We start from the raw sequence: 26,968 nt of genomic DNA, 5'->3' as shown, positions 1-26,968 counted from the left end.
TCATTTTCCTCATATAAAATGATAACAATTTGTCTGCAAGCAGAAGATGAGACCAGTTAGACTCATGAGCCCATTCAGCTATAAGTTCCTGCACCAGGTCTGCAGGGTGGGAGGAGTGATGAAAGCAAGGTCAAGTCAAGCAGGAAGTGAGTGGGCTTCCGAGCTCAGGAAGGCTGCCTGTCCCTCCTCATGCTGTCCTTTAAACACTGGCCACCTCCCTAGTCCTGTCTCTGGTTGCTATGGTTTTCCATGTCTCCTGGTTTGTAGATTCATGGATTTACTAAATAATGTGTGTTATAGCCTCAGTGGGACCCCAGAGTCATTTGTGAGGGATTAGAGATAATTTTACAGAGTTGTTTGCTGGCTTGGAGAGTTGCAGTGCTAAAAAGATGTACTTGTTAGGACACGGATATACATTTATGATTAGGAAGAGTTTTAATGAAGCATTCATGATTATTTCCTGCATTTCTCTGGAAAAATAAATTCAATCACAGTAGGTTTTTTTTGTTGTTGTTTTTACTCAATTGCTTATTAGAAGGCATTCCTTTGCTTGGTTGATACAAAGATAAAGGAAATGTTTCTTCTGTTTTGCAAAGATGCCTTTGGACCCACAAATATATTCTGGTCTCTTGAGAAGAAAAAAGCTTCAAAATTTTCACTCTTTAAATTACTGAGGCAAAGGGAAATGATTACATTGTAATATACCCACTTGCTGCTTGAGAATTCCACAGCAAACAGTGACGCTAGATGAATTATTTACTGGAGTGGTTTGTGAAGCAGAGACTGGAGCCAGACTGCACACCCTGCTTGTCTCCTACTGGCTGTCTGCCCTAGGTGGTTCCACTTGCCCCCCAAGTTCCACTGTCTGTCTTTTCACCCTACTCTGTGACCTGGGCAGCTGAGCTGTATGATTGTATTTACCAGTATCTTTGCCTGCTTGGGCTGCTATAACAAAATACCATAGATACTTATTTCTCACAGTTCTGGAGGGTGGGTAGTCCTAGATCAGGATGCCTGCTGACTCTGTTTCTGGCTAGGGTTCTTCCTGGCTTGCAGAAGGCTGCCTTCTTGCTCTTATCTTCACATTGGAGGGGGGCGGGGGGCCTCTGGTCTCTTCCTCTTCTTATAAGGGCACTAATATATCAGCTAGAGGGCTCCATCCTCATGACCTTGTATCAACCTAAGTACCTCCTAATACCATCTTACTGAAGTTAGGGTTTCAACATGTAGAATTGGGGGGGAGGGGCACATTGAGTCCATAGCAACACGGGTCCCTTGTTCTGCCCTACGGTATTGAGCTAGAAGACACTGGTATGAAGGCTGAAAGAGAGCAAAATCAGGGGGTCCTTCTCTTGGCTCCCACCTGTGGACCTGCGTCTACCTTTGAGCATCCCCTGCTCTCTCTAGCAACTGGTCCTGTTCCTTCCTCCTCCCCTTTAGGCCTAAGGTGGTGGCAGCTCCTGCAGGCTCTCCCACGGCCCTTCTGCCAGTCTTGACTCCATCCCACTCTTTTCACACAACCACCTATTAAATGCTGGTCAACTGCCCATTCTAGAGCACAGTCTGGTTCCTGCTGGGATCCTGACTGATTCACTGAAGAGTTCACTTAAGAACCTCTTTGCAACATCAGTACTCTGTTCATTGCACTCGGTGTTCTTATAATATTCATTTCTGGATTTCAGGGGAAATGGCTACTGAAGTGATTTGGCAGAGTGGCCACAAATTTCCTTGATTCAAAAATACATCTTCCTCGATTTTTGTCTTTTAAAAATAATAGTCGTTGCATGGTGGGGTAGATGACAAGATGCACATTTTGTATTTTCTGCTGGGATGATAAATTGCTATAAACTTGATGGAAAGAAACTTGGCAGTTTATAGTAAGAGCCTTCAAAATACTTAACTTGTCAACCCAGTAATTCTACTTCTGGCCATCTATCCAAAGGAAATAATTGGAGCTGGAATGATATGTGCACAAATAACCCCCAGTATTGTTATTTATATTCATTGATGAAACTATAATAACTAAGTGTTGAACAGTGTGGAAACTATTTCACAAATTAAAGTACCTTTATATAGTGTACCATGCAGTCATTAAGTTTATAAATAATATTATATAACATGATAAAAAATCACATTACAGAATTTTATACACAAGATGAGCTCAACTGTTTCATCCTGTTTATATGTATGTGTGTGTGTATATATATATATACATACATATGTCCATATCTATGTATCTATCTATCTTTAGAGAAGAAGTCAGAAAGAAAAACTGCATATTGAAAAATCTTCAGTAATTATCCTTTGGCAGAGAGATTATGGATGACTGATGTTTCTTTTTGTTATTTTCTATATTCCACACATACACCTTCCTTTAAATATTAGTTTTCTACATTACTATAAATGAGAAAGTATGTTTTTTAACCTGACGCCTTCAGAAAAACAATAGATATTTTTAAAGAGTGGCATGATCATGATGCTATTGGGTATGCTTCTTCGGTAACAAAACTAAGGACCGGAGTGATGGAGTCCTATCTCAGGAGCAGGGACAGGGCTCTAAGCCTGCTGATGTTGTATTCACATCCTGAAGGGTACATCTTGGGTGGCTGCCTTTCCTAACCTTCTTTCTCTTCTTGCCAGATGGACCTGGTTATATATTGCATTTTTCTTGCTTATTTTTAAAGAGGGAAATTTGGTCTGTCCTCACATCTACCTAATGTGTTGGTTTTATTTTTGAATCTCTTTTAGAAATCTTTTTTTTCTCAATCTTTTTTTTTTCTTGCAAGCATGAGTTTTTAAAATATTCTTTGAGACCAGGCTATGGGAAATTGATTTCACTGCTCATTTTCCCTCAAACTTAGGCAGAACCTGATCCAGTCTTTTAGTGTTTTGTGTCCTTGAGTCTTTCAAACATGGAGTTACAAAGATGGATATATTAGAGGCAGGGCCATCTGTATGGTTTACACACAGCTTGTTACACCTAGGGGTCTCCCCTAGGTAGGATGAAGATATCTCAGGTCGGGTGGGGAAAGTAATGCACTGAACAATTTTAGCATTCAGTCCCTTAGTAGATTAGTATGTCAGCTAATTAGCTGTTACTTTGGAAAGCAGAGTTCAGGGTCCAGAAGGAAGGAGACACAGTTGAAACTGAGGTGGAGAAGCACAAGGTGCTTGCGATAGTCCCCTGAGCCTTACTTGAACATGAGGTTTCAGCTCAGGAAGGGAAATCTGGAGAAGAAGCCCTTGGAAAGGGGAGTGGTAAGATGTTGAAGACAGGTTCTGTCTATTTTTGATACTGCTTGGAACCGGAAATCACGATCAGTGAACTACTAGAATTGAGTACTGTCTGGTTCAGTGAAAATGGTACCAAATGGTAACAGTCATAATAACTTCCATTTATTGAGTGACTGCTGTGTACCAAGCTGTGCTGAGCATTTACAGACATTATATATTTTAAACCTCTCAACAATGCACATTTGATAACTCCTATTTTATGGATGAGGACACTGAGGCTCAGAGAAACTAAACAACTTGTCCAAGCTATAGTTTGTAAGTGACCAGGCTGAGCTTTGAGCCTGGACCCTGTGTTCTGGCTAACCATGAAACGGGCGTCCCTAGTAGTATGGGTCCTGGGTTGGAGCCCCAGCTCTGATAGGCACAGTGTGACCTTTCACAAGCACAGAACATCTCCAATTAACAGCTTCCTGTACCAGAATTCATTATTTTTCATATAACTTACATTGTGTTAGGTGTATTAGAGTTTGCCAAAGGTTTTCTAATAAATCCTCTCATTTTATCCTCACAGCAATTCTGAGCAATATCAAACATAATACCTATTCTACAAACCTGCTTTATTATTAGATCCATACACATTATCTGAGTAGGAGAAACGTCACTAATCTCTCTACACACAGAGAAATTGATTTGATGACAAGATCCATGGCTTGCCCTGTTCACCTACTTATAAACCTGGACTCAGAGGAAAAAATATGAGAGACTCTCTTGACTGTTACCAGAGACAGACACACCATGGAGCTGGAGCTTCAGGACACTTCATTTGTGTGGGTCCCCTCCAAGGCCTTGGGAGTAGCCATAGAAATGGTTTCCCTGTTCCATACTTTCCCTCATTCATTGCAAGTGGTGTTAGATGATTGTTGGAACTTTGGGTATCCAGTTAAGGAAAAGTTGAGTTGGGGATATATTTGGTTTGAATTTCACTACTTACTTTCTCTGTATATGTTCTGACTTCCTTGCTTTGCTTAAACCGCTTTTCCCCTCATCATGGCTTTCCCCCAACTTTTTATATCAAGATTTCCCCTGATAATCAAGGTTTGTGTCAAATGCACTTCCATCAAGAAGCCTTTCCTTACTATCCTGCATGAGTTATCCTTCCTCCTTTTCATTCCCACAGGGCTTTACTGACACCTTTCCTTTGACTTGCCCCCCTCATTTGCTACGTACTTAATGTGTCTTTTTTTCTCATGGCCCCGATACACTGTAAATACCTTCAGCATTCTCTCACTTCCCCCTTTAAAAATTTTTTTTATTTAAATTCAATTAATTAAAACACAATGTATTATTGGTTTCAGAGGTAGAGGGCAGTGATTCACCAGTCTTACATAACGCTCAGTGCTCATTACATCATGTGCCCTTATTGTCCATCACCCAGTTACCCTGTCCTCCCCATTCACTCCCCTCCAGTGGTCCTCAGTGTGTTTCCTATACCCACTTCCCCCTTTTAAATCTTTTTATTCAGTGGTTTTCATTCTAATATCCCTTCTCTACTTACACTGTAAATGCATTGAGAGCAAGTGTCCTGACTTCTTCAGCTTTTTATCTTCCTCTAATACCTTGTTGAATGCCCTGCACATAGGACTCTTTCAGCAAATCTTTGTCATATGAATGAATATTCTTTTGATCTTTAGCTTTCAAAGGAAATTAGAAATGGGGAGAAATGTTATTTATTATAACATCTGATTTTTTTCAAACACATTATGTGCTCAGCACAGGTACCATATTATTTATATATGGCTATGTAATAATTATCCCAAACCTTAGGAGCTTAAGAAAACAGCATTTACTATCTCACAGTTTCTGTGGGTCAGAAATGCAGGTGAGACTTAGCTAAATTTTCTTGTCATGGGTCTCTCACAAGGTTACAGTCATCTCAAGGCTTACCCCTGGCAAGGATTTCCTTCCAAGCTTATCTGCATGTTTGTTGGCAGGATCATTTCCTAGAACACTATAGACTGAAGCTTCAGGTCCTCATGAGTTCTTGGCCAGAGTCTTCCTTTGGTCTCTTGCTGCATGGGCTTCTTCATAGAGCATCTTGCAACATGGCTGCTAGCTTCACCAGACCAAGCAAGAGAGAAGGCAAGAGAAAAAGTTGGAGGTCACAGTCTTTTATAACCCAATATTGAAAGTGAACTCCATAAATTTTCTGTATTCTTTTATTAGAAGCAAGTTACTAGGTCCAGCCCATACTCAGAGGGGAGAGGATGACACTAGGGCAGGAGGCTGGAATCATTGGGGCCATTTGGGAAGACTGCGTATTGAGAAGACAGTTGTATTTTGTATGTTGTAATACTTTTAGATATATAATTAGGTTATTGCTATCTGTCCTATCAAGCATGGCTTCCAGAAATGGGAATATAGCCAAGCAATGGGAGAAAAGGTAGACAAAATAGTTTGAGGATAGATCATCTGGATCTTGAATGTCAAGCTAAGGAATTTGTATTTTACTATAAAGGTAATGGGAGTCACAAATATATTTGAACACAGGGATGGTCCAGTTAGAGATGTGCTTCTAAAAGTTCAAATGTGTTGGAGGGAAGGGGAGACTGGAGATGGGGAGATTCATTCTTCAGCAATTACTCATTTGGATGAGAGGAAATGAATAGGGTTGTTAATAGAGTAAATGAAAGGAGGAAAAGATACTAGAGATATTGTGGAAGAAGAGTAGCAGAACTTGGCATTTGTAAGTACAAAGACCAGAATTTGTTTTTTGAATAAATAAATAAAATCAATAAACTCTTAACTAGACTAAGAAAAAAAAAAAAGAGAGAAGACTCAGCAAAAATCAGAAATGAAAGAAGAGCCATTACAACAGATGCCTCAGAAACAAAAAGGGTCCTAAGGGACTGTTACAAACAGTTACATGTGAACAAATTGGATAACCTACAAGAAATGGACAAATTCCCAGAAACGTACAAACTGCCAAGACTGAATCAAGAAGAAATAGAAAGACCGAACAGACCAATAACAAATAAAGAGATTGAAGTAATAAACCTTTCCCTACCAACAAAAGAAAAGTCCAGGACTAAATGGCCTCATGGCTGAATTCTATCAAATATTTTTAAAAGAACTGATATTAATTTTTCTTAGACTCTTCAAAAAAATAGAAGTAGAAGGACTACTTTCAAATTCATTTAATGGGACCAGTACCACCTGGATACCAAACCCAGAAAAAGACACCTCAAGAAAACTACAGGCTAATATCTCTGATAAACATAGATGCAAAAATACTCAACCAAAGACTAGCAAACCAAATCCAACAATATATCAAAAAGATTATATGTCATAAGTAAGTGGGATTTATCCCTGGAATACAAGTTTAATTTAATATACATAACTCAATCAAATCAAGGTGATACACCACATTAAGAGGATGAAAGATGTAAAGCACATGATCATCTCAATAGATGCACAAATACCTTTGACAAAGTTCAACATCCATTCAAAATAAAAACTCTCAACAAAGTAGGTGTAAAAAGAAATTCTCTCAACACAATAAAGGCCACTTAAGAAAACCCCCCAATAACATCATAATCAATGGGGAAAAAACTGAAAATACTTCCTCTAAGATCTGGTGCAAGGAAAAGATGCCCACTTTTACCACTTCTATTCAACAAAGTAATGGAAGTACTAGCAAGATCAATTAGACAAGAAAAACAAATAAAAGGCATCTGTATTAGAAAGGAAGAACTAAAATTATTTCTTTTTGCAGAAGAGAACATGATTCTATATGTAGAAATCTTGAAGACTCCACTCCACAAAAATATTGTTGTAACTAATAAACATATTCAGGAAAGGATATAAAATAATCAAACAAAAATTGGGGTGCCAGGGTGGCTCCATTGGTTAAAGGTCTGCTCAGGTCATGATCTCAGTGTCCTGGGATCAAGCCCCCCCATCAAGCCCCCCATCAAGCCCCATGTCGAGCCCCAAGTTAGGCTTTTGGGTCAGGTGAGGTCATGATCCCAGTATCCTGGGGGAGCCTGCTTCTCCCTGTCTCTCTGCCCCTACTGCCCCCCACTCATGCTCTCTTTCTCAAATAAATAAATAAAATCTTCCAAAACCAGTTGGGTTTTTTTACACCAACTATGATCTATTTGAAAAGGAAATCAAGAGAATAATTCCATTTATGACAGCATCAAAAATAATAAAATTTTTAGAAATAAATTTAACCAAAGAGGTGAAAGATCTATATGCTGAAAACTAAGAAACATGGATGAAAGAAGTGAATATGACACAAATAAATGGAAAGATATCTTGTGTTTGTGGATCAGAATTGGCATTGTTAAAATGTCCATAGTACCCCAAGTGAAATACAGGTTCAATGCAATCCCTATCAAAATTCCAATGGCATTTTTAACAGATATAGAAAAAGCAATTCTAAAATTTGTATGGAACCACAAAAGACTCCAAATAGCCAAAGCAATCTTGAAAAAGTAGAACAGAGTTGGAGGCATCACACTTCCTGATTCTGAATCCCATAGCTTTGTAGCTATATTAATCAAAATAATATGGTACTGGCATAAAAATGGACACATAGACCAATGGAACAGAATAGGGAGCCCAGAAATAAACCAAAACATATACAGTCAAGTATTTTCAACAAGGATGCTAAAAAGACACAAAGGGGAAAGGATAGTCCCTTCAATAAATGATGCTGGGGACATTGGATAACCCCATGCAAAAGAATGAAATTGAATCCTTACATCCTACACAGAAATCAATTCAAAATCAATTCAAAATCAATTAAAGACTTAAACATAAGATTTGAAACATTAAAACTCCTAGAAGAAAATATAGAGAAAAAGTTCCTTGACATTGGCGCTGGCAATGACTTTTGGGATATGACATCAGAAGCTCAGGCAAGAAAAGCAAAAAATAAGCAAGTAGGGGTACATCAAATTAAAAGGGCTTCTGCTTAACAAAGGAAACCGTCAACAGAATGGAATTGCAACCTATGAACTGAAAGAAGATATTTGCAAATTATACATCTAATAAGGGGTTAATATCCAAAATATACAAGGAATTCATACAGCTCAGTAGCAAAAAAAACCCACCTGACTAAAAACTGAGAAGGACCTGATTAGATATTTTTCCAAAGAAGACATGCAAATGGCCAACAGGTATATGAAAACATAATGTCACTCATCATTGGGGAAATGCACACCAAAACCACAAGAGATATCACCTCACATCTGTTAAGATGGTTATTATCAAAAAAGAAGTTGGTGGGGCACCTTGGGTGGCTTGTTCGATTGAGGGTCTGCCTTTGGCTTGGGTTGTGATCCCAGGGTCCTGGAATCAAGTTCCGCATCAGGCTGCCTGCTCTGTGGGGAGCCTGCCTCTCCTTCTGCCTCCCGCTCTCTGTCTCTCATGAATAAATAAATAAAATCTTAAAAAAAAAAAAGAAAAACGAAGTTGGTGAGGATGTGGAGAAAAGGCATCCCCAGACACTGTTGGGAATATAAATTGGTATACCCATTATGGAAAACAATTTGGAGGTTCCTCAAAAAATTAAAAACAAACAAAAAACTACCATTGGATCCAGCAATCCGTTTTTTGGGTCAGTACCCATAGGAAATTAAATCAGTACCTTGAAGAGATAACTGTACTTTCACTTTTATTACAGCATTATTCACGGTAATCAAGATAGGAAAACAACCTGAGTGTCTGTTGATGAATGAATGGATTAAGGAATTATGATATATACATTTATCATATATATATATATATAAAATAGAATGTTACTTAGTCTTAAAAAAAAAAAAAGAGAAATCCTGCCATTCGCAACTACATGGACAAAACTGGAGGACATTATGCTAAGTGAAATAAACCAAACACAGAAAGAAAACAACTTCATAATCTCACTTATAAGTGGAGTCTAAGAAAAAGTTAAAAACAGAAAAGCAGAGAGCAGAATGGGGGTGTCCAGGAGCAAGGAAGTCTGAGGAATGGGGAGATGTTGGTCAAAGGGTACAGAGTTGCAGTTATATTGGAGAATAAATCTAGAGATGTAACACACAGCATGATGACTGCAGTTATAATATTGTACCGAATACTGGAAATTTGCCAAGAGAGTAGATTTCAGGCGCTTTCACCACACAGGGAAGAGGTATGTGAGGAGATGATACATTAAATACCTGACCAGGTAATCATTTCACTATGTGTATATATATTAAATCACCATATTGTACACCTTAAGTACATACAATTTTTAATTTAAAAAAAGAGAGAAGTAAGGAGAGGAATGGGAGAAGTTGAAAATGTCCCTGCTGCAGCCTGAGTGATTGGTGTGGAGCATTGGTGTACTAACGAAAACTGGAACACAGTGGGGGGATCACAGTTGGGAGGGAGGATGAGAAATTCGGACAGAACGTGTGTGCCACTTCCCACCAGCAGTGAGAGAGCAGCCATGTGTTTTGTGTCCCCGGCACCCAGAGTAAGTGGCTGATGCTGTCTACACCAGCGCTACTGCACTCACCGCCCGGGTCGTTTGTGCACAAAGGAGCAGTGTCTTCAGCGTGGGATGAGTCTCTGACAGAGCAGCCCTGGATGTTCAGTTTCAGAGTTACACAGAAGGGCCAGCAGGAGTGTGGGACGCCTGGCTTACAACAGCACCGGCCGCTGTCTGCTTGGGGGAACTCATGTTCTGACAGCCCCTTTCCTGCTGGGCGCTCTTGCTGTTTTATAAGGTGTGGCTGGCAGGTGCTGTTTTCCTGTTGAAGAAGGTGGTGAATGAGGTCCGAGCAGAGCCAACAAGCAGCACTCCTTTGATAAATGAGGTTTGAATTTATTGGCTTCTTAAATGAGTTTTGAGTCACTCAACTCAAGCTTTTAATCTTTCTCATGCTAGACTGCAGGTTTTCCTAGCGGTATCTTTTAGGTTTTCCATGGTGGAACAGGAAACTAGGTCGTAACCCTCATATTTGGTGCATATTGGAAGTCTTCTAAGAAGCCCTGTAAGAAATGTGTTTCTTGCCCAGAGCTAAGGAGGTCCAAACAAAAAAAAGCTTCTATATATAAGGAAGAGCTGGTTTGCATGCCTTCTTTCATGTATTCCTCACAGAGACCCCATGGGGTGGCATTACAGTCATATTGTCACCATTTCATAGATCAGGAAACTAAGGTTTACTGAGATTAAACAATTTGATCAAAACCACATGGCTGTAATGTGATGAAGTTGGAATAAGTGGAAAATATGCAAAAGGGAAATGCTACTATGTAAGCATTTTCTTTGGAGGCAATATTTACTCTTTACGTCCATAACTTTTTTTCCTAGGTAGAAGACAATATATTTGAAATTTTGTTGAAAAGTAGAAAGTTGTATATTCTTTTCCTACTTTTCAAAATTAATCCATTAGGGGAATTGAAATAACTGTGCCTGTGCTTGTATACTCTCTCCTCCCTCCATTCTCATTTGCACTTAATGGGAAAATGATTCTTCCTGCCATGTCCCTTTCATAAAGTCACTCTCCTGTGAACAACCATCAGTGACTCCCCAGTGCATGCAGGGTACGGTCCCACGTGCTTAGTCTGGAGAGTGTCGACTTTTTTTCTTTTTTATATTCACAGCATTCTCTGAAATACTTAAATCATTTACTGCATGGTTGAAGGGATCAAGAGACTCAAAATCACAGAAAGCTTGTCAGCAATCACCACAACGCAAGCCTCATGACAGTAGCAGGCGGTCTCACGGCACCCATCAAAGCAGGCCCAGGGAGTGTGGCATCCCCATTCTCTTGGCTGCTCTTCGGAGCTGCGTTGCAGGGTGAGCCAGTGCCAGGGCCAGGCTTTCCTATCTTAGAAGCAATGTCCCCTGGGCTTCCAGAGTCCCACACGCCGCCTTCCTTGCTTGCTGACACGGTCTGCCCTCTTCATGGCCACAAGCTCTGGAGCTGCTTTACACTGCTTTGCACAACCCTCTCGGCTAGTAATCTGTCATAGGGAGACATTGCTCTGACTGTGGCTGGCTTCAGCGGTAGCACAAATAAATTTTTTCATGTGAACAGAACGCAGAGGCTGGTGCCACAGCACACCTGTGGAGAGTCACCTGTGGGTCGCGCCTGTGTCCTGGAGGCATTCTCTGCTCTCGCCACAGGGCTTCTGCCCGGATCGCCCCGCCTTGCCATCTTCGCCTTCTCCCTGGAGTGTCACTACACTTCAGGACCTGGTCTCATTTTCACTTCTACCCTGAAGCTGTCCTAAGGCCTCCTGCCCCCGGTGGCCTCCTCTGAAGTCCTCTGCCAGCTTTGCTCGGTGCAGCTCACAGGGTGCTGCATGCCAGGGCCTGGTGTGGATAGCTCCGCTTCGGCAGCGTTGCCATTGCTTTGAGGGCCAGGCCGGGGCATTACCTGCTGCAGCTGACGTACTGATTCTGTGCATACTGGGTGTCCAGAGACCTAAATCTAATTAAACCCATTTGTGTTTCCCTCTATGAGGCATTACCAGGATGGCTGTTAAAAAAACAAAAAACAAACCAAAAAAACCCTGATATGTCATCCAGCTAGAAAGTGTCCTGTGGGTGTGCTTGGGCTGTGGGGGAAATTGTCACTGTTGCTGTTGCTTAATCTTAGATCCTTTTCAGGATAGCCTCCTGGAGTTGTTCACCTTTGTTTCCTAAGATGGAGTTGCTGAATTCCCACCCCGTGGCACATTTCATGCTACCCGGAGAACTAATGCTGTTTTCTGGAAGAATCATTCCCTCCAACTCATCCCCATTTTTCTGGATTTGCCTGCAACATGTGGAAGAAGCTGGCCGCCCAGGTGAGGGGTGGTTCTGGGCAACATTCTGTGACACGGTGAATTCCTTGTACATATTGTAGAATTTGGTAGGAAGCACAGTCTGCTTGTATGGGCTTTAAAAGAAAATTGGGTTGAAAGGATTGTGACGGGATGTGTGGGAAGGGTATCTGTGAATGCCATGGAAAGGTGATCTTTTTAAAATTTAAGCAAGCCCATTACCTGAATTTTCTAACCACTCCCCACCCCACCTCTACCACTTGAATTTTCCTGTCACATGAAAATTTGGCCCTAAAAAAAAAGAAAGAAAAGAAAAGAAGAAAACTTGGCCCTATGTCTATTGGATTACCAAATTATTATCATTATTTAGAATATACTCTTTCTGTTGGTGTTGAAATTCCTTACAGAACAGGCTGTGCTCACAGCTTTCTCTAATGTCGTGGTTTTGGTCCTGGGTGTGCATTATAATCATGAGAAGAACTTAAAAAAAAAAATCTCCACCCCTTCCCAGACCAATTAAGTCAAAATCTCTGGTGTTGGGTCTGGGGGATGGGTACTTTTTCAAAAGGCTCTCAAAAGATTCAAATGTACCTCTCAGGCTGAGAACTTCTGATGTAGTGCCTCCCTGTGATCTCAGCTGGGGCTGGTGCGAAAGGGCCTGCTTGGTAGTGAGTGGCACTATTGATTTTTGCCTGGCTCGGTAATTACTTCTGTATTCCCTTTTTTACAGAACTTATATGAGAAGGAACTTGGGAGAAGAGATAATCAGAGGGGCTTGGGATTCATCATAGAGCTCCTTTTTGGCCAAAACAAATATAGATGCCTGTTATTAATCGAGAGACTTCTAATGGCTTACACGGAGGATCATGCTTTGTAAAAATCGTCCATGCATTTAAGAATGATAGTTAGGATATCCCAGTGGCTGTTAACCACGTTGTTTACTTGCTATTTTCTCAAAAAAGCAAGGAATGGACCCACGGACTGCCTTATAATTTTATAATAGACAAGGTAGTTAGCAAAAAATCGCTGGGGAGCCTGGGTGGCTCAGTGGGTTAATTGCCTTCAGCTCAGGTCATGATCCCGGGGTCTTGGATGGAGTCCCATAGGGCTCCATGTTCATTGGGGAGTCTGCTTCTCCCTCTGCCCCTCCCCCCTCTCATTCTCCCCCCTCTCTCAAATAAATTTTTAAAATCTTAAAAATTTACTAACACATGGGCTTCTGATGAGCCTCATTTTGGGGATTTCACATAGGACTGTGAAATTTTCCCTCAACCATTGGCAGAGGACAACTGACATCACTCTCTTCAGAATTCTATGTCCTGCCTTTCATTTTTATAGACATCTAGAGAAGCATGTGATGAACATAGAAAATAAGTCTCTTAAGAGAAAAATCAGTAATTACTTTCTTGTTACTGAACATGCTGTTAAGCTAATAGAATTTTATTTTATTGCTTGGTGAATTGATCTTTTCTAAGAAGTTATTTTACAGGGTACTTGGGGAATGTCAAATCCCTCTGACAGCTGCCTAGAGACTTTTTTTTTTTACTTTTTAAAAGAAACACATCTAGTATCAGAATAGACCCAACTTAACCTATTTATTAATTGTACCAGCACTTGAACTCTCCATTTATTTTTTACTCTGTTCCCTGCTTTCTCCCTTTTAATATAGCCAGTTATTTCCTATATTTTGTTTATTTATTTATTTTTTGCTTGGGTGGTCCTAATATTCCCTTGAAACCTTCTGCTCTAATGGTCTTACACTTTTATGTAAATGGCAACTCCACCCTTCCAATGGCTCAGGCCTAAGACTTTGGGATAATTTTGATCATCTCTTTCCAAATCATCTTTCGCTGTCCTGGAATATTGCTCATCCTCCTGACTTTTCCTCCTTCTGCCCTTCATCCCAAATCTATTCCTAGCACAGCAGGCAGGGATCCTTTTAAGGATTAAGTAAAATGATATCATTCTTAAGTCCAAATCTTCCAATAGCTTTCTGTTCCACTCACTGTAAAAGCTATAATCCTTAGAGGACCTAAGGCTCTGAATAATATGGCACTGCTGTGACCATATCTTTTATGGCTTTCTCCCTAGGTCATTCAACTCCAGCCACACTGATTTTGTACTCTTTCTAGAACAAATCAGATTCTCTCCTACCTCTGGACCTATACAATGGGTGTTTCCTTCACCTGGAACACTCTTCCTCCAGATATACCTATGCCCGCTCCTTTGCCTCTTTCAGGTCTCAGTGAGGCCTTTTCTTTTTTTTTTTTCTTATAATTTTAATTTAAATTTTAGTTAACATTCAGTGCCATATTGGTTTCAGGAGCAGTATTCACTGATTCATCACTTACATACAACACCCAGTGCTCATCACAACAAGTGCCCACCTTAATGCCCATCATCCACCTAGCCCACCCCCGACTCACTTCCCTCTAACAACCCTCAGTTTGTTCTCTTTCATTAAGAGTCTCTTATGGTTTGTTTCCCTCTCTGCTTTTCCTCCCTTTCTCATATGTTCATATGTTTTGTTTCTTAAATTCCACATCTGAGTGAAATCATATGGTATTTATCTCTCTCTGACTTACTTCACTTTAGCATAATACACTCTAGCTCCACCCATGTCATTGCAAATGGCAAGTATTCATTCTTTTTGATGACTAATATTCTGTTATACACACACACACACACACACACACACACACACACACACTGCATCTTCTTTATCCATTCATCAGTCAATGGATATTTGGGCTCTTTCCATAGCTTGGTTATTGTTGATAATGCTGCTATAAACATCAAGGTGCATGTACCCCTTTGAATCCATATTTTTGTATCCTTTGGGAGATACCTAGTAGTGCAATTATTGGATCATAGTTCTATTAATAACTTTTTGAGGAAACTCCATACTGTTCTCCAGAGTGGCTACACCAGTTTGCATTCCCACCAACAGTGCAAGAGGGTTCTCCTTTCTCAGTGAGGCCTTTTCTGATAACCCCAATAACAAATTAAAATTGCAACTCCTCTATCATTGTTCCCTGCCATATTTTTCTGAAAGCAATTACCATCATCAAATATATAACTTATGTTATCTATCATCATCATCGTCATCATCTTCATCATCATCTATCTACCATTTCTCTATTATTCTCCAGCTAGACCAACCTCTTAAGAAATAGAGATTTTGGTCACTGCTTTGTTGCCAGAGTCTAAAACATTGCCCAACACTGTAGATGTTCAGTAAACATTTGGATTGAACATTGAATGAATGAGTACTATATGTTAATTTTTACCTTTAATGATTCAGGCTTCTGACTTAGTTACCAAATTTTGTGACACATGCAAACAGCATTCTGGATTTTAAGTATAATGTTTTGTTGATTAACTGTTTACAAATCTTTAAGTGAGATAATTTACTGGCCTACTAGTAGGCTGGCAAAGATCATCTGAAATCATCAAAATAGTCCTCCAGGCATCCTCAAATTATTGCCAGTTGTTAGAATAGTGTTATTTTTCCTGATCTTGGGAAATGTGATATAAAGTTAGCTGAAATTCCACGGGCACCTGATGGCTCAGTCACTTAAGCTTCTGACTCTTGATTTCAGCTCAGGTAATGATCTCAAGGTTGTGAGATTGAACCCTGTGTTGGGCTCCATGCTAGGCATGGAGCTTGCTTAAGATTCTCTCTCTTTCCCTCTCCCTCTAATCTCCACTGTCTCTAAAAAAAAATTAAAAAATAAAATAAAATCAGCTGAAATTCCATACTGAAAAATCTCTACAGCACAGAGAAAAATTTCAAAAAGTGCAAAGAAATAAAATAGGATGCAACATTTAGGACATTATCTATTTGAAAGGTGAGATTATGAGTGACTTTAATTTTCCTGTTTTTTTATATTTATGAGTTAGAATTTTTATACAATGAATATAAATAATATTTGAAATGATCACAGAAATAAACTGATTTTATTTTTTAGAAATATTTGATTTATCTATGAGAGACACAGAGAGAGAGGCAGAGACATAGATGAGGGAGAAGCAGGCTCCCTACAGGGAGCCTGTGTGGGATTTGATCCCAGGACCCCAGGATCACAGCCTGAGCTGAAGGCAGACACTCAACCTCTGAGTCACCCAGGCATCCCAATAAACTGATTTTTAAAAATAAAATGGGAAAAAAATGTTATCTATCATGCTTTTAACAATATGTTTTCAGTTTCTGTGTATAAACAATCCAAGGAGGGTGAAATAGATGTAGTGCCAGACTGCATGCTGCTCAAAGCTTCCAAGCCTTTTAAAATGGCCTGGAGTCATTAGTTCATTCATTCATTCACTGAAAAATATTAGTTTGGCATCTACTAAGTACAAGGTACTATGTCAGGCCCTGGGGATATAACAACAAACAAGACTGCATGGTCCTTCAGGGCATTTGCACTGCTTAAAGTTCTCCTGCTCCCCTGGAGCATGGTGCAAGTATGCTGTGCTATAACACTAACCCCGAATGCATGGGATGGATTTTTGAGAAGGAAATACAGACAATGACAAATAATAGATGAGCTACTTACAGGTTTTGCTAAGAGTTATTTGAGTGGGGAAGGCAGTCACAAGACTGAGGAGGCATCTTTTAATCTGGTGTCAGAGTTTGAGGCCAAGGCAGCCCAAGAGTGCTCCAGGCAGAGGGGAAACTAAAAGAGGCCAGGAAGGTTGGACCCTAGTGAGCAAGGGGCAGAATCCAACAAAATGAGGCCAGAAAGGTAGTGGGAGCCCATTCGTGCAGGGCTTGGAGCTGTGGTAAGGAGCATGGATGGCATTCTAAGTGCAGTAAGGCTATGAGTGATTTTAGAAAGGGAGGGGTGGGTCACAATCTAATTCTGTTTTAAGGTCTCTGTGGCCACTGAATGGTGATGACATAAAGGGATAAAAATGGAAAAAGAATAACCTGTTGGAAGGTTTTTGTTGTAGCCTAGGCAGGAGGTGGTCTAAATCCTAAATAGCTGGATTAAGGATGTATTTTAGAGGTAACGCCAAGATAGCTTGCTGATAGATCAGACGCGGTGAGGGAGGTTTTGGGGGTTGAGAGGGTGATGGGGGCTGGAAACTGAAGGGAAAGGATTAACCTAAGGATGACTCCTAAGTCTTTGGTTGAACAACTGGGTGCATAGGAAAGACTAGGGGAAAATAGGCTTTGAGGGGATTAAAAGAATTTTGTTTTGGTCATAAATTGGCAATGCCTATTTCCATCCAAGTGGAAATATCAAATAGTCACCCAGAAACGTGAACGTGGAGTTCACAAAAGAAGTCCAGATTGGAGATTCAACCTTGGAGAACATCCATATATGGACTTCTGGATGAATGGGAACACTTAGATGACCTTGTAGATTTGGAAGGGACTAAGCCCTGGACAAAGCTCTACAGTGCCCTAGTCTCTAGAGATTTTAGAAGGCGAAGGTAGCAAAAGCGATGGAGAAAAAAAATGGACCTTGAAGTAGGAGGAAAATCAGGGGTATGTTATCAAGGGAAACATAAGATAATATTTAAAGAATGAGGGAGTGCTGAACCATGTCCAGTCCTGCACAGAAGTCAAGGAAGATAATGACAGAACTGTGACCATCCAACTCGGTGCCTCGGTCAGGGGTGTCAGTGAAGTAGTGAACAAACCACACTGAGCAGCCTTGATGTTCTTAGCTCTGTCCCACACAACCCAGGGCTTAGCTGAGTTCTAGGTGTTTTGCTGATGCCACTCAGATAGCCCAGGTGTGTAGCTCTTCTGATTCTAGAGACTGGTCTGGCCTTCCTGCTCTGCTTTCATGGATTTGATGGGTCCTTATGGATATGCTCAAACCAAAAAGAGAACATAAAATGTGCCCCATGGGTGCTGGACATCTCTGGTATTGCCCTAGTGTGTGTTACAGCTTCGTAGATGGAAGATACTTAGGAATGATGGGATGAAGATGGCCAAAGGCCCTTCGACATTCTTCCCTTCAAGAGGTGGAGTCTGGGGGCACATGGGTGGCTCAGTGGTTGAGTGTCTGCCTTTGGCTCAGGTCATGATCCTGAGGTCCTGGGCTTGAGTCCCGCATCAGACTCACTGCAAGGAGCCTGCTTCTTCTCCCTCTGCTTATGTCTCTGCCTCTCTCATGAATAAATAAATAAAATCTTAAAAAAAAAAAAAAGAGAGAGAGAGACGGAGTATGTTATCCTTCCCTTGAAACTACATGGGCTCTCTGGCTTCATTGACTACAACAGAAGGGTAAGAAAGATGTTGGGACAGTTTCCAGTCCTGGCCTTAAAAGATTGGCACCTTCTACTTTCTGTCTCTTGAAATGATAGCTCACATTTTGAGCTCTGAGACACCATGTGAGAGGCCTGGCTTCCTTGCTAGAGAATTTACATGAAGAGATCTTGAGACTGCTTGGAAGACAAGGGTTGCTCAGCTGAGCTCAGCCTTCTGGGCATGTGAGTGAAGCCATCTTACAGCCCAACTGCATATCATTGAATGGTCCCATGTGATGTTTGGGGGCAGAATTTCTAACTTAAGGTATAGTAACATGTTTACTGTTTTGAGCCACAGACTTTTAGGGTAGTCATTATAATAGATAATAGCACTAGATAATTAGAATCCTAATAGACCCCTTGGACATTCAAGTCAGTTGTCTTTAGGCAGAAAGCCCACTGCCCTTGGCACAGAAACAAGTATGTTCCTTTATCAGTATTTGAATTATCAATTTTTATTTGGAGCCAATAACATGTTTATTTTTTTTTAGCTTGTAAGAGTAAAAAAAACAGAATAAACTTAAGAACTGCCAAATAACTAATAAACCAAATTTTTCGGTGAATGTAGAGAATAACCTAGTTTGCCTAGCCTTCTTCCCACAGGTCTGCTATTATCTGCTTACTCCTTAACACCTGCAGTACAGTTGCTGATATTCAAAATGCTGACCCCGATTTTCTCTACTTTGATTTTGAATCTTATTTTAGTATTAAGTGTTGCATAGGTGATACCACAGGACAGTGGTGTAATTGATGGAAAAAGTGCCAAGAAACACAGTTAAGAGATATAAAAATTATTTAATTGCAAAGGATACAGAAATTTACTTTGAGGCAGGTAACCTTACAAACCAGACAGTGCAACATGCTCCCAGACAGAAGTGCAAGCTTTCCAGATCCCCACGTTTCCCATGTGGACTTTGGCGGTTAGAGAAGCATCAGCATGGCTTAAAGACTGCATCTACACTCAGGCTTTGTTTTCATCTTTGTCAATGACTTTTTGGCTGGGGCTAGGATTAGGGTGAGGGGAATGAAGTGACCAGGGCACAAATTTAAGGAGGCACTCCCAGGGGTGTACAAAAGCCCAGTCAGCGCCTTAAGTGTGAACACCTCCTTATATTTGCAAGGTTGGAAGAGGGGACAGTCACTTCCCTCACCCCGATCCCAGCCCTGGTCCCAGTCTCTCTCAATGTTCTGGATTTCCTGTATGCTGGCCTCCTCACCAGGTCCACATCTTAACTGATATAAAACAACTCTGGTGGAGTCTGGCCAGTCTGCTTACCAGGTGGCCAGATACTGTCCCTTGGTCTTCATCATTGCTGTGATGCCAAATCACCAGGCCATTTGCCAGGCCCACCTTTTCTGTGGTGGTATATTCTCTGTGGTATGCAAAGACCCAGGGTAGGAGGGCCGGCCTGGGGATGTGGACCTCTGGATGAACTTGGCCATGAATGCTGGCAAGAACTGAGGTTGCTTCAAAAGAGGAGATGTGGTCACTGTGCTGAGCCTGTGGTGCCTGGCTGTGATTTCACCCACACCCTGCACATAATCACTCCAGCGCTCTTCCTTCAGAGGCTGTCCCTTCCTCTAGCCCATCCATTAGGCCAGCACAGTGCTTGCTTGGGGCTGTTGTGTGGCATTGGTGGGATGGGACATCAGGGAAGGAGAGTAAGACCTCTGTGACATGTGGCTATTTTTAAGACCCCACTCGGTCCCACCCCTGCAAGCCTGTTCTGTCCTAGCCCAGTGCCCATTCTGGATGCCCCACACAGTTGCCTATAGCTTGTGCCCTAGAAACAAGCAGTGGCCTTTCTCTTTCATCCAAGACACTCTTCTCCCTCCTCATCCCCCACTGGTGGTCACTGTATAGCTTTTTATTCATAAGTCCGGGATCCTCGTCACTCCAGTCTTCGACTTGGATTTGGTAATTTCCTTGTCTGACTTCTTGGAAGCAGCTAGCTCTGCATGTTTGCCCTCAGGTGGTCTCATGATGTCTTTCAGAAAATGGTTATTTTCTATGATTTGCCATGGAATCTAATAAATCATTGTTCTATCATGTGGAAACAATAGCAATTTTTTTTTCTTTCTTAAGGATAAGCTATTTTTGAGGGATAATTTCAGCACCTGGCAAAATGGAAGTCAGTTTCCTAGGCCTCCCTGGATCCTGAGACCAGAACCTGGCTTTGGGGTAGCCAAAAGTCTATTTCTGCACATTTATTTTTCTAATATTGTAGTTGACCAGAATAACTGACCTATCCAGCCTTCTTCAACCATAGTGGAAGACAAAGAACTGATAATATTCGAGATGCTGGTGGTTGTCCACAGATAAACTTGACTCGAATGGACAAGTTAGTAAATGAACTTCTCTGCTGAGTTTGTTTCTCCAGGCCCCTAATGTCTTGGTTTAGTTTTGCCCTGTTAGTAATGCACTCATTACCTGCTGGTGTGGTTAATATGGTGCAGGGACATACCTTTCATTATTCCATGAGGGACCTATTGGTTATTTAAACTTTGCTTTTGCCTGATGGTAGACTGAGCTGTGAAGTGAATTTCTATACCAAATTATAATCACCATTTGCTAAAAGAACCAACTCTGGATTCTGGATTCTAGTATTCTTTGGTGTGCTATCACAAAAATCTGAAAGTCTAGGAAGAAGTTGCATGTGTGACTTGAAATTATTGTTGAAACGGCATTGTTTTTGTCTTTGACTTGTTTTTATTTTTTAATTTTATTTTTTTATTTTTTGACTTGTTTTTAGAAGGAGCAAACCAGGTATATGACATATCAGGCAACAATGGCAATCATGAGTGAATTAAATCTTAAAAATAGGAAATTGGAAATACATGAAAAAATGAAATAGTTATAGTAACTCATATAGTAAATCAAGCTGAAAAGATTACATCACATTAAAGAATAAGTCGTTTTATAAAATTTACAGGATAGCAAGCTTTCTCTTTTTGTTGACACTTTTTAAGGCATTAGCTATATAATTAGAAATCTCAATCCTCTCTCTAATTTAGATTTACATTTTTGCCAAGTATTCTTATTACTTCAGTCAATTCAAAGTTGTGAGATTGATGATCCTTGCGGAAGCCAGTGCCTTGTCATGAGATCTGACACTAAAAATACCATTCTCAGAGGCTTAACTCATTTCATAATCTAAAATTCAAGAAGTCCTATGTTACTAAAAAGGAAGTTTTCTCTCCTTTCTATTCACACTCACTTGGCAAATACTTTCAAAAGGGAAAACATATAAAGTCACTTAGGCTGCTGTGTTATTGATACTCTGAAGAGAACAATTAATTGAAGTTCAGAATAAAACATTAATTACTGACCTATCTGTAGCTATTGTCATCTCTGATTTTTGCTGAGGGACATACCTTGCACTGGCTTATAGTTTGTTATGGCTTGTTTTCTAGCTATGAAGTATTCCAGATCTACATAAAGTATACTATTTTTCTCTTACTACCTAGTGTCATGTTTTGCCCTTAAGCACTGCTCTAAAAACTCTTTACCCCATTCCTGATTTTCTTAATTTACTTAGAACAAAATGGCACAGATGATGTGAAGATGCGTGTAACTAATGAATGATAATAAGCATATACTGTTATTTAATGTAAGGATGTTTACACTATAGGCTGAACATTGTGCTGGGTTTTTTTAATGTTATGATTTGTGTGTGTGCATGTGATCTTTTTCCAGAAATCTCTTCCTAGGAAAAAGGTCATAAAAATTCTAAATTTTCTTCTAAAGATTTTATACTTTTGTTTTATCATCTATGTCTTAAATATACCTGGAATTAATTTTATTTATCATATTGTATAGGTATTCCAATTTATTATTTTTCCCATGTGGATAACTAGTTGTCCCAGTATTCACTGAAGTATTCATCCATGTATTCTACCGATTATTTGCAGTTTCACACATCCTAGGTGTTAGGTTTTCACATAGGCCTAGGTGTATTTCTGAGGCCTTTATTTTGTTCGACAATTCGCTAATCCCCTTACGAATACCACACAGTCTTAATTACTGTTTATAAGAAACACTGTTATTTGGTAAAATTGGTTCTCCTATCTTGTTCACAACTGTCTATGCTGTTGTTAGCTTTTTGCTTCTCCATGTAAATTATGAAAACAACTTACCAAATTTCATGAATAACTTTGTTGACATTTCCATTGGAATTACATTTGATTTATAGATTAATTGGGATTTATAGATTAATTCATCCTCAAATGTTATCTTTTTATTCATGTATTTTAAATTTTCTCATAATATTTTTGTAGTTTTCTTCACATCACATTACCTTTACATCCTTCATTGTGAATCAGATTTTTTGTGTAAAAGAGATTTTATTTATTTATTTATTTATTTATTTATTTATTTATTTGAGAGAGAGAGGGAGAGGGAGAACATGAGCAAAGGGAAGGGCACAGGGAGAAGTTGACTCCCTGCTGCACAGGAAGCCCAACTGGAAGGTGGGGTGGGGTAGGATTAACCAACTGAGCCACCCAGGCACCCATGTGAATGAAATCTTCTTTAAATTTTATCTTCTAATCCAATATTATGGGTAAAAAGGAATATTATTAACTTTAGAATGTGGATCTTATATTTCACTAGTAGGCCAATATTTTTGTGAGTTCTAGTAATTTATTCACAGATTTTCTATATTGACAATCATATCATATACAATAAAGGACAATTTTATCTCTTTCCAATCTTATACTTCTCAAAAAAATTTTTTTAAATTTTTATTTATTTATGATAGTCACAGAGAGAGAGAGAGAGAGAGAGGCGCAGAGACACAGGCAGAGGGAGAAGCAGGCTCCATGCACCGGGAGCCCGATGTGGGATTCGATCCCAAGTCGCCAGGATCGCGCCCTGGGCCAAAGGCAGGCGCCAAACCGCTGCGCCACCCAGGGATCCCTCAAAATTTTTTTTAATTTAATGTATTGGCTAAGATGTCTGCAGGATGTTAACTAGCAGTCTTAGCTTGAATCCTTGCCTAGACACTGAATTTAAAGGAAATATTTCTAAAGTTTTACCATTAAATGTGATGCTTGTCATTGGTTTTTGGTAAAAATGGTATCTGTTTACCAGCAAAATTGCTGCAATTCTATGAAAAGTATAAAACAGCAGGGTTATTGGAACAAGCTACAGTCTTCATTTTGCAATTGTTCTTCCAGCTATAATTAATACTCATCATTATACTCTTCTATAGCCATTCTAGAATTCATTCATACCTAGACAATATTTAAGCAGGTCTAGATTGCTTGCCTGGTCAATGATCCAGATCTTTATTCCTTTGAGGTCTGGGCCTTTGTCTATTTCTATTTCTATTTTTATTTTTTAACACCTATTGGGTCATGGTTGCTGAGATTTCCAATTAATGTTTGTAGGCACATGAGATACCCTATGCATTCTCGAGTTCCTAGACATGCTTTTTTTCTGCCCTTATTATGTAGCAGCAATCCTAGGTTTTCATTTATTGTAATCAGCACAAATAACTCCACTGTGACAAAGTGATCCTTTCTTTGGCTACTAGTCTACTGGAATGAGAAGCCCATATGATAAACTGGAGTTATAGCTTCAGGTTCACCCTGTGTCCCCTGGTAGAAGTTTTCACTTCTCTGTGAACCTCCCAGCAAATCTGGTTCACAAGCAAATGCTAAGGCTGTCGAGAGAAGCAGCACACGTTCAGCAAGGGGGCCCCTGAGAGAAGTGGTGACAGGGCCCAACCTTATTTCCACCTGTTGGTTCCACACTCATGTATCTAGTTATTGGAGATGAAGCCCCCTGGCTGCCACTCCAGACTTGATACCATGAAGGTAATTATTTCTACCCTGTACCTGATGATTTAGTGCTAGCATTTGGCGTTTGCCATCTCCCAAAACCATTAACACCACAATATATTGATGTTGAAGTCAGGAGCCCACTTCAACAACAGTATTTCCTACTGTAAGCTTGAACTTACAGAGGACAGCCACTACCTAGATTCTCAGTGAGTCTCACCTGTTCATTCTGCCTTTGGGCCTTTCTGGAGTATAAACTCAAGGGCTAAGTTCTCTAACCTTAAATTCATTCCAATATTCTCACCTCATGGAGTCTTCTGACTCCTACCTCAGTACTGTGCTAGGATGAGTCCACGACCTCTACCTCATTTACTGTAGGTCATTGTCATGCTCAAACTTCAAGGGCCACTCTAGGCATCTTTTTGGATTAATCTCAGGTGATCTTGCCAGAATATCAGGCTCCCAAATCATGGGAGAAATTTTTCTCTATCCCGCCTATATTTTGTCTTCTAGTCCAAAACCTAAAAGATCTATTCTCATATATATTTTCCATTCTCCAGGTTCCTACTTGCCCACATTATCAGGTCCTGCAATTCTATGAGCATGTACCCTCCTTCTTACCAGAGCAAGGACTGTATCCCTCCCCTGGGCTGTGGTGCATCCTCCTATGGAGGCAGGAACAGGAAGTGGAGTAGCTCTTGAGGTTGACAAGCCTTATCACATGAAGCACCTGCCTCAGGTGAGGTCTTTGCAGATATCCAGGTGAAAGGAGGGTGTTCTCTAGAAAGAGAGAGGGTGCTGCTTATTCTAGGACAGTGTTATTCAAAGGATTCTAGGGCTACAAGATCCTCAGATCTTTCTATATCCAGGTCTCAGGGGCCCACTCTTATCCTATCAAGGCTGCTGATGTATTGTAGACATTGCAGATACAACAAAGCCCTCCTGTATCTCTACATCTTTAGTAATAAATCCTGAACCTAATTTTCAACACAATATACCCTGTAGTTGTGGTTAACTAAAGCTAGCTGACCCCTAATCATTATAATTCTCATTCCCTCTATCCTGTTCAAGTACAGAAACCAACTGTTCACTTTTCACCAATACCTCATTTCCATTTGCTATAGGTAAGTGTGATGATAGTGATTCTGGTGCCTGGTGAGTCACTAGTTCTAGAATCCCATCCTGAGCATCTGCTTCCTATGGCAAATCCTACACCAGTTCTCTTAGGCCAGGTTTTCTCAGAAGGCGGAGCCTCTGATACAGGCTTGCATTTAGGAAATGGTAGTTGACAGGGACTCCATGGAGCTGGGGTGAGAATTTCAAAAGAATTAAACAGAGAGGGTGGGAAAGGCACATGTAAATGTTTATTATCAAGTGGTCACTGCTTGGGCATCTGGCACGCAATCATAATATCCTTCTGCGTAGCCTATAGAGTGCAACTCAAATAGTATACTTGAGGGATGGAAAAGTGAAACATTTATCCATAAACTCCCCTTTCCCATTGCTCAGAAACTGCTGATTCTGTACTAACATGACCCTGAAAGTGAGTGCCTCCTTAAACCTGTGCTCTAGGCATTTATTTAAGGTTTTATCCTTATTCCAGCTCTGCTTCCCAGTCTATAAATATGTAGGGTTCAATGTATGTAAGGCAGACCCTACTGTATTTTTTATTATCAATGAATTCAGGGATGCCTGGGTGGCTCAGCAGTTGAGCGTCTGCCTTTGGCTCAGGGGGTGATCCCAGAGTCCTGGGATCGAGTTCCACATTGGGCTTCCTGCATGGAGCCTGTTTCTCCCTCTGCCTATGCCTCTTCCTCTCTTTTCGTGTCTCTCATGAATAAATAAATAAAATCTTTAAAAAAATTCAGTGCAAGAAGTGAATGTCTGCTAAATGTTAGATGATATTACATGTTTTCTGCTTTTGAGGTAGTAAACAAATGCTTTGTTCAAGTATTGGAATGATGGATCCCAAATCAAGCAAGCCCCGAGCTAGGTTTCTGAATAGTGGAAATGTGGAGTACAGGGAGACTGATTATCTGTGTGGCTAGTTTGAGTGATCCTGAGTGGTGTCTGAGTTTTGGGACTTGATTTGGTTTTGCTCAATAACTATCAGTAGACAATAGCCTCTTCTGCTATTGCAGCTATTGTAGTGTAGCTGTTTAGTTCCATTTAATGAGATGTAAAACAAAGACATTACAGTGTACTCTGAAGTTTGTGAAAATGGGATTCCAAATGCATGGAGCTTAATAACTATTAAGCGAGAAATTCACGACCGTCATTGCAATTCTCCTTGGAGTACAAGGACGTGAAGTGCAATCTCAGGTACATCCTTTCTGAGAAAATATAGGAGGTGCTTTGAAAGAACAAGGTCAATGGGTGAAACTAAAATGTCCTGCATTCTCTGCACTGTCAAAGTTTTACTTCCTTCTCTTTTGACAGCTTCGCTCATTACTGCATCTTTATTAATAAGGTTTTACCTTTGGTATAGTCCTGTATGTCTCTTTCTTCCTTTCCTACAACCTTTTCCTTTACCACATGTTAACTTCTCACCACTATCTTTCTTCTTTACTTTTTAAATTTTCCTCTTTCATTATTTGTACTCATGAGAAGGAGTGTAAGAAAAACAAGTTATTATGGAAAAGAATGAGAACACTGCTATTCTCTGCTAGTCAAGCATCCTGGGAGACGTAGTAATACTCAGGGGGAATTCGAGGTGAGGGAAGGAAAAGGTGTGCTAAGTGGGGTGTAGAGGCATCTGCAGGGGGTATTCACACATCAGTAGGCAAATGTTGCCTGACCAGAGAGCTGTTTAGGGGTGGGCAGGCTAACAAGGCCGCAGCTAGGCAACCATCAAAAATAGAAGAAGGGCCATGTCTTAAGAATTAAG

The 26,968-nt window shown here is 40.3% G+C and overlaps 1 protein-coding gene and 1 long non-coding RNA gene across 2 annotated transcripts in view; one reads left to right on the top strand and one right to left on the bottom strand.

The window, feature by feature from the left end:
* Positions 1–26,968, top strand: part of SLC35F4 (solute carrier family 35 member F4) — a 225,998-nt gene that overhangs the window by 31,485 nt on the left and 167,545 nt on the right. The gene's annotated exons all lie outside the window — the stretch shown is intronic.
* LOC119872864 lies at positions 4,808–9,980 on the bottom strand. Its single transcript, XR_005363311.1, has 3 exons — positions 9,776–9,980; positions 5,179–5,347; positions 4,808–4,925 (listed from the first exon to the last, which is right to left on the bottom strand). It is a non-coding gene; the product is annotated as an uncharacterized LOC119872864 (long non-coding RNA).

This window comes from Canis lupus, chromosome 8 (assembly GCF_011100685.1).
Source record: "Canis lupus familiaris isolate Mischka breed German Shepherd chromosome 8, alternate assembly UU_Cfam_GSD_1.0, whole genome shotgun sequence".
NCBI classification, from domain to species: Eukaryota; Metazoa; Chordata; class Mammalia; order Carnivora; family Canidae; genus Canis; species Canis lupus.
Note: the sequence above shows the minus strand (reverse complement) of the source record. Positions and strands in the feature narration are given on the sequence as shown.